The sequence below is a fragment of the Cetorhinus maximus genome, chromosome 5, assembly GCF_964194155.1.
Source record: "Cetorhinus maximus chromosome 5, sCetMax3.hap1.1, whole genome shotgun sequence".
Lineage (NCBI taxonomy): Eukaryota > Metazoa > Chordata > Chondrichthyes > Lamniformes > Cetorhinidae > Cetorhinus > Cetorhinus maximus.
In genome coordinates this window covers 114,332,537-114,347,232 of record NC_135883.1, presented here as the reverse complement: position 1 = coordinate 114,347,232, position 14,696 = coordinate 114,332,537, and the positions used below count along the sequence as shown (strand labels likewise).

The window sequence follows — 14,696 nt, the reverse complement described above, 5'->3', positions numbered from 1 at the left end:
AAAATAGTGTGCGATGATGTCGGGCGCGTGTCCAGACTTCATTGCACACTCTCGCAATATTTCGCTCAGTGGGCATGTGCAAGAGGGGGCAGCGCACCCGCTGACAATTAAGAGGCCTATTAAAGCCCTTAATCAATTAATTAACTTGAATTTTCCGCTGCCTGTCCAACCTTTCGGTTGGCGGGCTGGCGAATCGGCCAAGCGGCCTTTGCATTTTTTGTGAAACCACATCCACGGGTGGGATGAGGTTTTGACCAGTGATTTTTAAAAATAAATAAAAGCTTTTAAAACTAATTTTTAACATGTGCCTGCTCAAGTGAGAGAGTTTTCCTTATTTTTTAATTCTTTATTTTAAATGTTAAAAATCTTCAGCTCCCTGAGGCCATCAGGGAGCTTTCACTGTGCATACCCTCGCGCATGCGCACACTTCAGCGCTCGCGCTCCTCCCGCCCCCACTCTGGCAGTACTGAGGCTCCCAGCGCGCGTTTCACGCTGGCTGGCTGTTAATTGGCCAGCCAGCGTGAAATCGTGGCTGGGGCCCGATCGCAGGTGGCAGTTGGTTTCGCAGCCGCTCCCGGGCCCACCTGACGCGCCCGCCCGACGAGGTAAAAATCCTGTCCATGGTCATATTGGAAAACAAAAATCCTTGCTTTTTGCAGGATTTGCAGCAAATTGAAAATATTGGTATCGATGATTTTCCCAACAGGTGTGGTTTTAAAAATACTAGCAAACAGAAATGTTGAAAATGTGATTCGGGGAGAAAGAAGGCACTCTTTGTTTTAATATATATCACCGAGTTTTGAAAACCTTCTTTCAGCATATTAATCACACAAGGCACTTAACAGTAGCTGCTGGAAGGTCTATTAAATTCCTCCATACATATACAGACAAACAGACAAAAATCTGAAAACAGCTTTGCAAAGCTCTGACTTTTTGTAGTTGCATCTTCAGTTTATGTCAACACAGAGCTGGTTCGCAAAACGCAAAGGCTTTTTGTTTTCATCAGGTTCCCATGTTTTTGGAACCTGTTCTGTCTGATAGAGAAGTGGAAGGAAAGACATCATTTGCAAACTATTGTGTTGGCAAATTAACCTATTTCAGTGTCTTGTCCTATTTCTAATCGCAGACCGAAAGGAAGAGATTAGCTGCATTGAAATTGTGTTACTCATACCCTCCTGGGATAGTCTGCCAATGGGATAGTGGCTTTGGAATAAAGACACTCTCAGGTACAGTAGATCTTGGGAAAGTTGGGTGTTTTATCAACTGATAGTACAGTATTTCTCATCAACGTAGTTCTTCACTGGTAAAGAAAGTGTCTTCCTTTAGTAACCACAGGCATTTTAGTTAGATGGATGGGTGACCTCGGCCTGTGTCAAACTTCGATTGATGCCACTATCAACCCCAGCACTTTCCAATGATTTGTAAATCTCTGATAGAGTGTGTTATCTATTTACTTGCATCAGGGCACTGCCCTGCAGTCATTTAGAAGGTCAAGCTATGAGGACAATCTTTGTTGCACTAAATGAGGAAAAGACCCCACAAAAAATAAAAGCAGCTGTCGGGGCTGTAGAATAGGATAAGCTAAATTACTTCCCTTCAGCAGGATAGTCCTCAGGCTATGTTCTGAATGCAGAGAGGAAGCTACAAAACGGCACACATTAACTTTTATAACAAGGAATATAGTTTAACTCCTGTGCTGCTGAATTTCTCATTGCATGGGGGAAAAGGACTATAATGTATATAAAACAGGCAGCTTAGAATATTAAGGAAAAGTGTCAGAAAATGATGATTCCGAATGTTGCAAAACGCAACATGTGCGAAATGTAGCATTAATGCTGCATTAATACTCTTACACCACCGGCTGCCCCTTGGGTTCCAGCAAGGCAATATCTCATTCGCTCAGCTTGACAGGAATCCTGATACTTCTGCCCAAGAGAGAGCTCCATGCATGGGTACATACACACACACACACACACCTGCATACACACACACGCATACACACACACATACACACGTAAATATGGAGAGCTGTTCTCCCAGCAGTAAATATTTAAATGTTTACAAGGTAAGAACAGCAGTGGCTGTACAGTCTAAACATTTTAATTAACTTCAGATGAATTTAAAACGGGCCCAGGAAGCGTAAGGGATGCCCCTGTTATATGTAAATTGATGCTGGCGTTGCATACAACACAGTGTCAAAATCAAACAGCTTTAGATTGGCTCCTTCAGGAAATCAATTCCTTGGAGTCAGGCTGTGTCTTGACTGTGGATTTATATTGCAACTTTAGCGTCTGTGTAAAACTAATATTGTAGGATAAATTCACCCTTAAATACCAGGACAACCTATCTAGGAGGTTACAAGAATATAATAACATTTTCACTGAGCTATAAGATTTTTTAAAGCTTGTGCTGTAGCCCTATGGTATTATATCTCAAGTGCCAGCTTTGCCTTAAACTTTATGCTTTCCATTACTGGTAAAAAAAACTTTACATTGCATTCTTACTTTTACATCTTTGCTGTTGCTACCACATTTTTCCCTTATTTAACGTTACTCCCACTCAATACTGGAGGCTTAACGGATGCCTTCAGCGTGCACTAAATATGTTATTCATCCATCCGACGTTAATCTGGTTTGTGCTTTGAAAGGCAAACAATACATATATATAAAGTTTAATTTTAAAATGTTTGTTAATAAGTGAGAAATAGTTGACTTTATTCAGTCTTTTGAACTCCAGTCAATTTTATAGTCATTTAAACTATGAATGAAAGCTATCAATTAAGTAGAGAAAGGGCAACGTCACGCAGGCTGGCAGGATTTATGTAGTATGATATGAAACATGAGGTAGATAAGTTGAGACATGACAGGTACAAAGATATTACAAGGTATTTTGCAATTATTTTTCTGTATGTTCATTCCTAGATAATGTACTTATATATGTGAGAATGTAGGGGGTATGTTCCGTCTGCCATATACTAATATATTCTTGTACTCTATTACTCAACTATCCCTGGTATCAGAGGTCATGTAATGCTGTGGTCCAACCTCTTTCCTGTCTCTTTTTTACCTACAACATCTAGAATGACTTTCACCTTTACTGAAAATAGCGAAAACCAGTAACTCAAGCAGAAAAGAACCCAACTAGGATAATTGTTTTGAATGACCATCAGGTCCATGACAGCAATTCAAATTGGGATGACATGAAATACTTGGGTTTTATCCTTGCAGTTTGACTTCTCCAGAACAGGGAGATTCAGTAACTTCCTTGTAGCTAACTGCCAACCATCTATTATTCTATATCCATACCCCACTGATGGCAATCTATCTGAATAACCATTTACCCACCTCTGGAGCTAATCTCCCCTTTACAATCTATATCTTCCATTATGTTAAGGACCCATTTGAAGAAGAGCAGGAAATACATTGGATTATTGGTGACAATTCTTTTCCCAACAGTAAGAAGCAGTGGGGTTTATATGGCAACTTTAAGATCATAAATGTCTGTAGGTAGGTTTACACAGTGGATGGAATTTTATGCCGGCAAGATTTTACTGTCCTGTCAAAGTCAATGGACTTTTGAATGGCTCGTCACATTTTACAGCCCTGACCCCATGGCAATGGGTGTGTGGGTGGGTGGGCAGAGAGAGAAAAGAGAGAAAGGGAAAGAAAAGTCAAAGAAAAAAAGAAATTGGTAATATGCTAAGTAGGAGAGTTAGAATAGGTACCTGGAAGCTTGATCAAAAAGATGGGGTTGAGAAGGTTTTTGACATGTATGAGGTATAATTCAAGACAATATAACTCGGGTGAATTTGCTGAAGAGTCTTCCATAACGAGGCAAATTGAGGGCAAGATGTGTAAAAGGCCAGACTCAGAGCACTTCCCCTACCTCCACCTCAGCCAGGACCAGTGCCTGAGGCAGCTATGATTCACCAAAGAGGATGTCACTGAACTGTGCCAGGAACACGTCCAGTCCTGGCTTTTAAAAATAATGCTTCCACTACCTGGACTGTTCAGGGAGGGGCCACCCTCACTGAAAGGCTCTCCAAACTCACGGTGGTCTACTACATTCTGCACAACTTAGCTGTCATGCAGGCACAGCCTTTGCCACAAGGCCTTTGGTGAGCACCTTGGGAGGAGGAGAAGGAAGGTTGGAGGCATCCATGATACCATCAGTCCAGATGGACTGTGTGTGAGCAGCTCATCATACTCTGAATTCCCTGATAACATTCCCACATCACTGTTGCTCCACAGTTTCCCACCTTGCTGTCCCTCTGTTATGGAACATCACAATATCTCTCGGCCAGAATCCTGAAACGAAAGACAGAACAAAAAACTATTCCAAAACAACTTTATCCAATAACACATACAAAACTGAATATAAATCCTTTTACTTTCTTGTAGTGTCTGGCTTGCAGGTGTCTTTGCCTGTCCTGGTTCTCTACACAGTGCTAGCCCAGTGGTTACAGCATGGTGGGTAGAAGGTTGCTGACTTTCAGTGGGCAAGACTGTAGATGGCCTTGCAGGATGACCTTGAGCATCTCTGGACCTTGAGGGCCTATATTCAAATGGCACAGTCTTAGCATGTGGTATTTTGGGCTGGCATGCTAAGAGGCATCAGGAGCGATACTGGTAGAGTGGCAGCGGTGGGAGCATGAATGCTGTCTTCCTGACAGGCAAGTTCTTGAACCAGGGAGCCATTGTCATTCCTCCAGGGCGGTGCCTCAGCAATTCAAGTAATCTGTTGGTAAGGGTCTGCAAGCCCCTTTTAGTGCTTGCAGCAGTCTGAGCCTGCATAGCAACAAACAAGCATGGATCTCATGACCACAGTCTAAGCCTCCACTGCAGCTCTTTGACATTGGGTGGCTTCAGTTCGTGCTGCAATGGAAGCTGAGAATTCAGTCACCAGATGCTGCATCACGGTTGGATCTGCAAATGCAGGCATGGAATAAGCCACTACTTTCACACTGGAAGGGATGGGCTCCAAGCTCTGCAGATAGTCCTGTGCTATGTTGGAACTTGTCATTGATGCTTGACAGACTCTATGGGGAGAATTATCCCCCCCCGTCTGGGGAGTTGTGCTGGGGCGGGCGCGAACCCGATCAGCGCCCCCAGTCTGGTGCTCGCCGCCATTTTATGTGGGCGGGCCAATTAAAGCCTGCCCAGCGTGACGCACGCCTGGAAGCGCTGAACCCTCCCTGTGCGGGCGGGGAGGGATTCCCTGAGTCGGGGACTGCGCTCTTTCACGCATGCGTGCGAAGTGCAGAAATCTCCCTGCAGCACAGAGGTGCCTCAGGGAGATTAGTTTAACTTTTAGAAAGCTAAATAAAGGAAAGAAAACATTTTAAGGCATGTCCCCCCATGTGACAGTGTCACATGAGCTAGGACATGTCATTGAATTTTTATAAAAATTTTAATTCAATTTATAAACATTTCATGAAACGTTATCCCGCCTGTGGATGAGGTTCCATGAAAAATGCAAAGGCTGCCTGGGCTCTTCACCTGCCCGTCAACCTTAAGGTTGGACGGGCAGTTCAGTTTATTGATTTAATTAGTTTTTAAATGGCCTTAATAGGTCTTTGACAGTTCGGCGGGCGCGCAGCCGAGTCGGCATTGCGCCCGCCGAACTGAAAATCTAAATGACTCGGGGTGACGTCGGGACACCCGCCCGAAATCACCCCACGTCATTTTATGCCTCGGTGAGCGGGCCCTGCCCCTACTGGCTGAGCCCAAAATTCTGGCCTATGACACGTCTTGGTGGACTAAACATCCCTGTCTGCTTACCCATCAGCATTCTCCTGTAGGCCACTCCATCAACGTTCGCACCCGAGTCCGCTGCAGCGGAACTCATCTGTGATCTTGCCCTCTGGGAAGCTGGAATATGTGCTATCCTTTCCCCCTGGATTAGCTGCAGCCCAGTCCTGCTCATGTGCAGATCCTGACTCTATACCATCCTCCAAAGTACGCACAGTACCAGTATCTGAACAGGTGACTGCAAGTGTCAGATAAAGTGACGATGCTTCTTCATTACATGTCTGCTTTTGTTCATGGCCTTCACCATGAGACTGCAATAGCTGGCTAGTTGGCAGGTGTTGAGTATCTAAAAGCACAAATGCAGAAGGGAGGGTTGAGGGTGAAGGAAGGGGATGGGGTTGGATGGAAAGAAAGAACTCCATGGTCACACGATCTGCAGCTTGTACTTTATGCTAGATTGCAGGATGAGGGTGAAGTGCGATTTAATAAGGTGCATAAAGCAGGAATATACCATCATCCTGGATATTCTCTGTGATGTTCATTGCAATGGCCTCAGTCACTATGGCACCAATAATTTGCATCACCATCTGCTCCAAGGGACTCAGGAGCTGCAGGCTTACCTGTCCACAGTAGGATCCTACTAGCTCCTTCTGTGATAGGCCACTTTGACCTGCAAGAGAGAGTGACTGGTGTCAGTGAGTGTGTTGCAATGTGTTTGTGTGATGTGCCTGTCATAGCTGAATAACTGGAAGTCTGTGAAAGCTGCAAGATGTGGGTGTGAGGCTGTAAGTGTGTGAGGGTGAAATGGGGTATCAGAATATGAGGCAGCAGTCCTGTTTGCTAGAGATTACTGATGAGTGAGTGATGGGTGTGTGATACATTGGGCATTGTGCGATTGGTGGTGTGATAGTGTAAGAGGTTTGAAGATGCATCCTCTGATCTTGACCACACATGTAAGGTTATTGAGTTTTTTAGGCACTGCAGCTGGTCCTTAGGACAGGACTCCTTGAAGTGTGGCCCCCATTGCCTTCACAGTATATGTCTGGAGGAACTCATGGCCCTCCTTGAAAACATGATGGGCTGGATTTTCATCCTATTGGCGGGTAGCAGGAGTGGGGAAATTTCCTGCTTGGCGTGCCTGCCTCAGATTAAAGTACCTGCAAAGTACCTGTGGGATTTTCGTTCTGGGGGAGCAGGAGTTAACTGGAGACAGGTCTGTTCCTCTTGAAAGAGTTCGAGGCAGCCACCAGGGGTGTCAGGTGCCGAGGCGGGCTCTTTAAAAGGCCCGCCTCAGTGCTCAGTTATAAAAAATCAATAAAATAAAAAGCAGACTTCTGCCCCTATCCCTTACATCCCTTCACCCCACACACGTTCCCCATGACCCATTCATGCCAACTTATGTCACCTCATTCCCCCCACTCACCCCGCATGGTCCCTTATATCCTTCATGCAAATCTATGTCCCTCCACCTACCCCAATGGCCCCTCATACCCTCCATAACAAGCTAGGCCCTACTGCCCTCCCCCAATGGCCACATACCCTCTATGCCAATCCATGCCCCTCCACCCAACCCCAAACCTACTCATACCCTCCAAGCCAACCTATGGCACTTCCTTGCCCATTCACTCTGTGTAGAACCACTGAACCATAGAGTAGCAACAGCATGTGTGAAAAACATTTTTAAAAAGTCATTAATTCATAAATTTCCAATTTCTTAAAAAAGTGCTTTTACTACAGCCCTATAAAAGTGTCAATCAACCAGACCCTTTAAAGTATCAGTAGCTGAAACTTTAAGCACTTGACACCTTTTTATCTTGGATAAATAAAAATTCTGCAATGGGCAGAATAGATGACAGAGAAAGAGCAATCAATCCAAGAATGTTTCCCCTTGGGCGCATCTTTTTCAACACCCTAATAGATATCTGAGCTCTCAGCCAATCCCCATTATGCATTCTTTACTGAGAGCCCAGACATCCATTAAGCTGTTGAATCATCTGTACCCAAGGAAAAATATTGTTTGATCAACAGCTTTTTCTTTGTGCTCTATTCTGTCCATCATACAACATTTATTCATGCATGATAAAGAGGTGTGAAGCATTTGCAGTTTCAGCTACTGGTACTTTAAAGGGTCTGGATGTTTAGCACTTTTATGGGCCAGCAGTAAAAACATTTTTGTAAAGAAATTACAAAATTATGAAGAAGTGTTTTTTTAAACATCCTTTCATGCATCTATTGTTATTATAGGGTTCATTGGTCCTGTATGGAGTGTACACTGGGTGAATAGGCATGGAAGTGCCATAGGTTGGCATTTTAAAAATTCATTCTTGGGATGTGGGCTTCGCTCGCTGGGGCAGCATTTATTGCCCATTCCTAGTTGCCCTTGAGAAGGCAGTGGTGGGCTGCCTTCTTGAACTACTGCAGTCCATGTGGTGTAGGTACACCCACAGTGCTGTTAGGAAGGGAGTTCCAGGATTTTGACCCAGCGACAGTGAAGGAACGGTGATATATTTCCAAGTCAGGATGGTGAGTGCCTTGGAGGGGAACTTCCAGGTGGTGGTGTTACCATTTATCTGCTGCCTTTGTCCTTCTAGACAGTAGTGGTCATGGGTTTGGAAGGTGCTGTCAAAGGAACCTTTGTGAATTCCTGCAATGCATCTTGTAGATGGTACACACCGCTGCTACTGTGCGCAGGTGATGGAAGGAATGAATGTTTGTGGACGTGGTGCCAATCAAGTGGGCTGCTTTGTCCTGGACAGCGTCAAGCTTCTTGAGTGTTGTGGGAGCTGCATTTATCCAGGCAAGTGGGGAGTATTCCATCACACTCCTGACTTGTGCCTTGTAGATGGTGGACAGGCTTTGGGGAGTCAGGAAGTGAATTACTCGTTGCATGATTCCTAGCCTCTGACCTGCTCTTGGAGTCACAGTATTTATATGGCTCGTCCAGTTAAGGTTCTGGTCAATGGTAACCCCCAGGATGTTGATAGTGGGGGATTCAGTGATGGTAGTGCCATCAAACATCAAGGGGCGATGGTTGGGTTCTCTCTTGTCGGAGATCGTCATTGCCTGACACTTATGTGGCGTGAATGTTACTTGCCACTTGTCAGCCCAAGCCTGGATATTGTCCAGGTCTTGCTGCATTTGGACATGGACTGCTTCAGCACCTGAGGAGTCACAAATGGTGCTGAACATCGTGCAATGATCAGCAAATATCCTCACTTCTGACCTTAGAATAGAAGGAAGGTCATTGATGAAGCAGCTGAAGATGGTTGGGCCGAGGACACTACCCTGAGGAACTCCTGCAATGATGTCCTGGAGCTGAGATGACTAACCTCCAACAACCACAACCATCTTCCTTTGTGCTAGTTATGACCCCAACCAGTGGAGAGTTTTCCCCCTGATCCCCATTGATTCCAGTTTTGCTAGGGCTCCTTGATGCCAAACTCGGTCAAATGCTGCCTTGATGTCAAGGGCAGTCACTCTCACCTCACCACGGGAGTTCAGCTCTTCTGTCCATGTTTGAGCCAAGGATGTAATGAGGTCAGGGGCTGAGTGGCTCTGGCGGAACCAAAACTGGGTGTCAGTGAGCAGATTATTGCTAAGCAATTGCCGCTTGATAGCACTGTTGATGACCCCTTCCATTACTTTACTGATGACCAAGAGTAGACTGATGAGGCGGTAATTGGCCGGGTTGGATTTGTCTATGAAAATTGTGAGAGACTAGGACATGCCTATCCCCGCAACCAAGCTGGCCAGGTTAGGGATGCAGGGTTTGGGCTCGCAACCTGTACCAGCCTACACCCTTAGCTGGGCTGGTGAAAATTGAGGGTGCTAGGAATGGGGCTAGGAATTGTGGAATTGGGTCCCAGCTGCCACTTTTAAAGGTCTGCTGAGTCTCCCAGACTGCGTGAAAATTCAGCCCGATGTCTCCTTTCCTTTCCCCCTCCCCCTGAACTACGGCCTCCAGTGCAGCATTAGAGAACCTGCAAGCACTCTGTGGTCTGCTGCTGCACTGGTAGTTTTATTCCGTGGGGAGAATAGTTTTGATACAGCTCCAACATGTGCTGCAGCCAGAAGGCACTTTCCCTTTAAGAGGTGTGGGCTAGCTTTAACTCATGTGAGCTTCACACCTGGGCCCCCTGCTGGGAATGTAGCCAGTCAGCAGCACATTTAACTTTGTGCTGCATGCTACAGTCATGGTGATCAGCAATCAGCATGAAATTTATGTGCCGCTTGCGTCACCTTGGACAGACGTGGTGATCTTGCACATCGTAATTCATGAGCCCACAATCTGGCCCTTTCCGATTTTTTAGCCTTTGAAAAAAACCCTTTTCTTCATGCTCTCTGTTTCAGTGAAATAAAATTCAGTCTTGGGTTGCTTTTACATGTCTATAAGCTGTGATCATTCTAGTGAGTCTTCATGTACCTTGTCCATGCCTTTAACATCCTTCTTAAAAACAAAGTGGTCAGGCCAAATGCCTAATAGGACTGAATCCTTAATGAGTAGTTTTCACGTTCCCGTGCTTCCAGCAGGGAGCTGGATTTGCATGACTATGCTCCCAACAGGTGCAGCATTTGATAGGATGCATTGCAGGAAATTGTAGGCACACTGCCCGTGGCTTTTAACAGTTTAAATGAATGGATGGAAAATCATGGGCTCTGCCATTGTGATTTACCAAGATGCAATCCCTATAAGTGCCACTCTCTTCCAGGTCAGTAGGAGTGTAGAATCAGCTCTGACACTCCAACTGTGATCACACCAATATCTTGAGTAAATTCAACATCACTTAGTTGCTTTATATTTAGTGCCTCTTGCATATACAGATATTCACACCAGATTTCTACTTAAATGCCTATACATTTCAGATAACCAATTTCGGAGCTATTTCATATTATTTAGTGTCTATTGAGCATTTGGATAGTTGCTGATCTCCATCAAGCTGCAACAGTATGGAATCGAATTTTTTGAAAAGTGCACTGTGGATATCAATGCACACACAATTTCTACCAAATTTTAGTCTTTTAGAATGGCCTAGACCAAACTGATTAAGCTGTCAGACTAAAGATATAGATGGAAAAATTTGTTTGTGTAGCACCTCTTCAAGTGGTGCTATCCAGACTTATGTCCATTCCCTGGTGGCAGACAAATCCATGGGTCACTATCTGTGTGTCCTGCATGGGTTTCCTCATTGATTGAAGAAACCCACATGATTTGTGCAGGTCTGTGGAGCTGCCTGCCCCCAAGGCAATGGGCATTGACTGTGTAGCGCTGCTTGAAACGATGATACGTGAGCAAGTATTTCTCCCATAGAGATTAAACTGAAATAGATAAAAGAAGCTTATGATAAATGTCAAGCTTATATTCCAGTAAAGCAAAAAGCTGAACAAAAAGTACAGAGGACAATTGAAAAAGGAAATAAGAGGGGCATGAGAGAGTATGAGAATAGATTAACGGGTAACATAGAAGAAAACCTTAACATTTAAAAAGTGAAAGAGTCATCAAAGGAAGCGTAGGATGAAGCATCGAAATGGAGATGGGGCAGAGGGCTGAGATACTAAAAGAGTTCTTTCCATATCTTCTTCACCAAAGAAGAGGATGCTGCCAATGTCACAAAAACAAAAGGAGACGGTAGAGAAATTGGATAGGACAAAAATAGAAAAAGTGGAGGCGCTTAAAAGATTGGCAGTCCTCAAAGTAGAAAAGTCAACCAGACTGAATAGGCTGCAGCCCTAGGCTGCCAAGTGAAGTAAAGTTGAAAACTGTGGAGACTCTGGCCACAGTTTTTCAATTCTCTTTAGATATGGAAGCGAAGGCTCAGAACTGGAGGACTGCAAATATTACACCATTGTTTAAAAATGGGGAACGGGATAAACCTGGCAACTATAAGCCAGTAAGTCTAATGGTAGTGGTGGGTAAACTTTTCGAAACATTAACCTGGAACAGAATGAATTAACATTTGGAAAACTATGGATGAGTAAATGAAAATGGGCATGGTTTTGTTCAAGGCAAATCATGTTTGATCAACTTGATTGAATTCTTGAAGTAACAGAGAGGGTACTCAGTGTGGTGGGGTTAATGTTGTGTATTTGAACTTTTAAAAGGTATTTGGTAAATTACCACATAACAGACTTGTTGGCAAATAATAGACTTGCTGGAAAAATTGAAGCCATTGAATTAAAGGGGCAGTGGCAATGTGAATATAAACTAGCTAAGGGATCAGAAAGTAGGGTAGTGGTGGTGAATGGCTGTTTTTCAGACTGGTGGGAATTGTACAGTGTTGTTCCTCAGGGGTCAATGTTGAGACTTCTGTTCTTTTTATTATAAATAAATGGCCAGGACTTGGATCTACAGTGCATAATTGCAAAGTTTTCAAGTGACACGAAACTCAGAAATGTATTAAATACTGGGGAGGATAGGAACAGATTTCATGAGGCCATAGACTAGTGAGATGCACAGGCACATGGCAGATGAAGTGTAGACAAAGTGTGAAGTAATTCATTTTGGTAGGAAGAAAGAGGAGAGACATTATACGCTAAATGGTACAATTATAAAGTGGGGTCTGGGAATAGAGAGACCTAGGGATCTAAGTACGCAAGTCTTTGAAGATGGTAGGACAAGTTGGATACTGGATCCTTGGCTCAGAGTACAAAAGCAAGGAAATGATGTAAAACCTTTATAAAACACTGGTTGGGCCCCAGTTGGCGTAATGTATCCAATTCTGGGCACTGTATTTGAGGGAGGTTGTTAAGGCCTTAGAGGGAGTGCAGAGGAGGTTTGCTAGTTACCAGGGATGAAAGACTTCAGTTACATGGAGAGACTAGTGAAATTGCAGTTAGGACAAAGAAAGATGAGAGGAGAGTGTATAGAGGTGTGTAAAATCTTGAAGGGTATTGAGAAAGTATCTTTAGAAGAAAGTGTTATGAGTGGCAGAAGGATTGGTAACCAGAGACCACAGATTTAAGTTAATTGGCGCAAGAGTCGTCGTGAGGAAAACAATTTTTACACAGTAAGTCGTTAAGGTCTGGAGTGTACTGCTTCAAAGGGTGGTGGTAGCAGACTCAATAGAGAATTGGATAAATACTTGAAAAAGAAAAAATGCTAGGTTATAGGGAAAGAGCAGGGAAGTGGGACTAATTGGATAGTTCTTCCAAAGACCCAACACAGGATTGGCCTCCTTTTGTGCTGTATCATTCTATGATTCTATGATTTAGAATAGGAAACCGTGTTGTATCAGTGAATATGCTAATAAACTGCAATTCCAGGTAAAAACAAATGCTCTCATTAATGAAGGTTTCAGGTCAAACAGAGCCTCTTGTCGTCTCTAATCTTCTGGGGCAGGTGGTCCTCATTCAGACCATGCTGATATGGAGCTGTTATAGCTACTGCTACTTCAGGCCAACTAACCTAGCTATGATGATTTCCCTGGATGAGTGACCAGTAGTTAGTATCTGATGGGGGAAAGATGGGGAAGGATGGAAAAAGAGCAAAAGGGAAAGTTTGTGATAGGGTGGAAGATGGGAAATATTAAAGACAGAAGAGTTGGCTTTTGTGTTAGCACCTGACAGATTTATTTCTCTTTTCTATGTCAGTCTTATTCTCTCTCTCATCCTCAAATAGGTGGTCTTGAATAGCAGCCGCATCAGAAATCGAACCTTCAGCTCCTCAGAGGGATACTTGCATTTTTTTCCTCATTTCTTAATTCACTATTCACTGAGATTTCAAAGCAGTGAAATTAATCATAGCAGCTGCAAGAAATGATTCTGATAAATTTTGAATGATGTTATAAAAAACAATTGCAGAAAAGTATAACTATGAGAACAGTTTATTATCTGAATAAAGAAATACATCGTGATCTTGTGCTTTGATGTAGAAATGACTAAATTACCTTTGCCAAGGGTCAAAGGCCATGGGAAAACTGAGTCTTTGGTTCATTTGTAATTACCTACTTGAAAGTGAGCAATGATGGAAAGGAGCAAACCGCGCAAACAAATTTCCAACTTCTTTTTGTTCCATTTTTGGAATAATTTCTCTGTTTGCTTTTGTGGGTCCTGCAGTGTTCCAGCTGGTTTATGGGACATCGACCACAAGATGGAGACAATGTTACAGTGGGGAATGGCCAGGCACTAGATACTAATACCAGTGCTGTACTTCCTGCATGTCAAAGGTCAGGTTCTTTCCATAAGTTTAATACACTGTTTATGTCAACCTCTGAACTTGTATTGAGAGCACAGTGGATGGGCTCACAGATTTTAGAAAGTAATTATCACGACACTCAATTTAGCATGAGAGCTGCAACGTGAACAGCAACCTGCCCTTCCTAAAAGGATTTAAGTTTTTATTTATTTTAAGCTGAGAGATTAAAGATAACAGTTTCGTTATTCCAATTTTTTTTAAAGTTAACTTTTGTGGCTTTAATTGTTACAATGGCAGCAGCACTCTTGAGAATGGATGAACCTAAGTTTGGTTCTAACTTAACCATTAAGTGTTTAACTAGTCCTTGCTAAAGTTTTGTCTCAAAACGAAAATACTCTATTTGACAGAGCATTTTTGCAGCATGATGCTGTCTTAATACTTCTGTCTGAATTCATTTTAAAGGGACTTTAATGACCTTCACACAAAACAGGCCTTACCTTAAGAAGTCCCTAGGGCCATAAAATGGCTGTCTCATCTCGTCAACGCATGCGATAACTACTTGTACTACTGCTTCCAGCCACCTGGTGTCAGTAGTGGTTCAGTGGTAGCAATCTTGCTTCTCAGCTAAATTTTATTAGTATCAAAGAAGTCCCGCCACTGGGACCGAAATCAGGAATCAATCCCGCAGAGCTGGTGATGGGACCTTGGGTGGCATTTTGCTGGTGGGCCAATTAACGGGCTGCTGTCAGGACCTCTATCCAATTGGGGATGGTAGCCTGCTTGACTGGTAGCTTGGCAGTGCCACTATTACAGAT

General features: G+C 43.6%; 1 long non-coding RNA gene across 3 annotated transcripts in view; it reads left to right on the top strand.

Annotated features, from left to right (window-relative positions):
* Positions 1–472: 472 nt before the first annotated feature.
* Positions 473–14,696, top strand: part of LOC144680348 (uncharacterized) — a 76,952-nt gene continuing 62,728 nt past the window's right edge. For 2 of the 3 annotated variants that reach the window (XR_013576546.1, XR_013576544.1), the window contains exons 1-3: positions 473–605; positions 1,127–1,226; positions 13,803–13,912. This is a non-coding gene — a long non-coding RNA (uncharacterized LOC144680348). The remainder of the gene's footprint in view (positions 606–1,126; positions 1,227–13,802; positions 13,913–14,696) is intronic. The other variant, XR_013576545.1, reaches the window with a different exon arrangement.